The 2,151-nt window shown below is 36.3% G+C and overlaps 1 long non-coding RNA gene across 1 annotated transcript; it reads right to left on the bottom strand.

Annotated features, from left to right (window-relative positions):
• LOC139780455 (uncharacterized) lies at positions 1 to 1,481 on the bottom strand. Its single transcript, XR_011720245.1, has 4 exons — positions 1,346 to 1,481; positions 992 to 1,059; positions 819 to 905; positions 1 to 481 (listed from the first exon to the last, which is right to left on the bottom strand). It is a non-coding gene; the product is annotated as an uncharacterized lncRNA (long non-coding RNA).
• Positions 1,482 to 2,151: the final 670 nt, after the last annotated feature.

The following is a 2,151-nucleotide window of genomic DNA, read 5'->3' as shown; positions in this document are numbered from 1 at the left end:
TTAGTGGAATCATTTATGTATTTAAAATTCAATTTGTATAAAATTAATTCATATAAAAAACTGAAAAACTGAAATAAAATTTTCATGCTAAAAAATTTTTGTGCTAAGCAAGAGCTGTACATAATTGTTAATGATTAAGGTGTAGCACTTTATTGAAAGATATTTTACCTGCAATGTATGAACATGTTCAATAATAGATACAGACCATAGAAAATAAATAAAACAATAACCAAAAAAAAATTTTTTTAAAATACAGTGAAAGAAAGATTTATCTTTTTCTCGAGGAAAGACTCAAACTTCAAGAAGGCTTCAACATCAGGTAGAGGAAAGATATCTGGCCATCCTTGTGGCTTCGTTAACTGCTCAGAATCATCATTTCCTACATGTATCAGAATATTCTCCAGCATTGCGTCATGATTTCTTAATTTGGCTTTTATTTCTTCTTGGTTCTTAATGATTTCTTGAAAGGTTCTCTTTATCCCTAAAAAATTTCAAACAAAAAAGTTTTGATAAATGTTTTGTCCACATAGTTTACAATGCATTGCAAGTAAACACTGCGATGCAAAAGAAGTATCAAGAAGAATGAAAGTAATTTACAGTATTAAGGGCCATTCTACAATACGTCGCAAATGATGGCAACTGTTAGTTGAAAAGTGTTATTTCCGGTTGTGCTTGTCAGTTGCGGTTGTCAAAAGAGAGTTTACAAACTTTTAACTTTGTTAGCGACAGCAACTGGCAATTTGGCAATCAGAAATAACACTTTTCAATTAGCAGTTGCCATTTTTCGCGACGTATTGTAGAACGGCCCTAACTCATACCATCAAACGGATATGATTGCTCGCGACTCATGGAAACAGGAGTTTGAACATGGTAAAAATTGCCTTGGATTCTTTGAGTGGGCATTACTGCAAGGAACACATAAGAGAGAATACAATTATTAAAAATTTGATGAAGAAAATCCAACCAGGGTGATGACTGCATTTAGTATTACCTCTCGTATTGTTGTTTGACCTCTCATACTGTTGTTTGAGGTGTTCTGGTGGAGAGATGTTGTGATGTCTAGGTGAACATTCGAAAGAAAGTACTCTTTTGGCCGAATTCCTTGGAGGTGACTCACATCCACGTCACATACGAGTTTGGCTCGCAAGTTCGGCTTAGCTCTGTTTCTATTTGTTCGTGGATAGGATGTCACGAGCCGGACTCGGCGTCAGACGAGCCAAGTTCGCACATTTTCCTTTCATGTGTGGTGAAAAACGTTCGAGTCCGGCTCGCAAATCAAGCTCGCCGAGCCGGACTTGCGAGCCAAACTCGTACGTGGATGGGTCGTTTAACTGTAAATTCTAACCTTTTTTTCAACCGGCTTCATGTCTGCTTTGATCAATAAACTTAACTTCGTCTTTCTTTTTGGCACTTGTCTTCGGGAAAAGGTTAATGCAGCCAGCTGTTCGATGAATAATAATCTATAAACCGCCGACTGATGAACGTTCTGTCGCAATGCCGCTAGATATACAACGCGCGGCCTGACAGCCTGACGCCTGACGGCGTTTCTCCCCTCTACACACACAAGACGCATGCGTGATACGAGCCTCGATTCTTGAATTCATTCGCAAGTGAAATATATGCGAAAATTCTGCTTTTACAGAAACGTTGCATTTGTTGATTGGTTAAAAGTTATGCAATAGCCAATCGACTTGCAACTTTTTTGTAAGAACAATTTAAGGTCCACAAGTCTGAAATCCTGATGACTATAATATATCTCTAAGTGTGTGAAATTGCAAAATATACAAAATTGAAAAAACTTAAAAATTTAAATGTTTTATAATAAGTCAAAAGCTACTCATTTAATTATTTTATAAAACCCGTCATTTATTTAACCAAATGCTCAAATTGCATTAATTACGCATTAAATACGCATTTGAATGCGCGCATTTTGAACACACATTTAATGTGGTTTTGGAGCCAATGCAATTGTACGCGCATTAAAAGCACGTTATACGCGCATTGGCGCTCCTTGGGTAATCACCTGATATCGAAGGAATTTTACTTAAGGCAATTATAATTATTAGTAAAAATTTTATGAGATACATTTTTATACTGTTAGTGTAAAATAACTGTGTAGCAACTGGAAACGACGCTACAGAACTAGTTCCC

The sequence above is a fragment of the Temnothorax nylanderi genome, unplaced genomic scaffold (genome assembly GCF_030848795.1).
Source record: "Temnothorax nylanderi isolate EJ_2023f unplaced genomic scaffold, tnyl_v1.0 TNYL_tig0279_pilon, whole genome shotgun sequence".
Taxonomy (NCBI): Eukaryota; Metazoa; Arthropoda; class Insecta; order Hymenoptera; family Formicidae; genus Temnothorax; species Temnothorax nylanderi.
The sequence above is the reverse complement of the archived record's forward strand: the minus strand, read 5'-3'. Positions and strand labels throughout refer to the sequence as shown.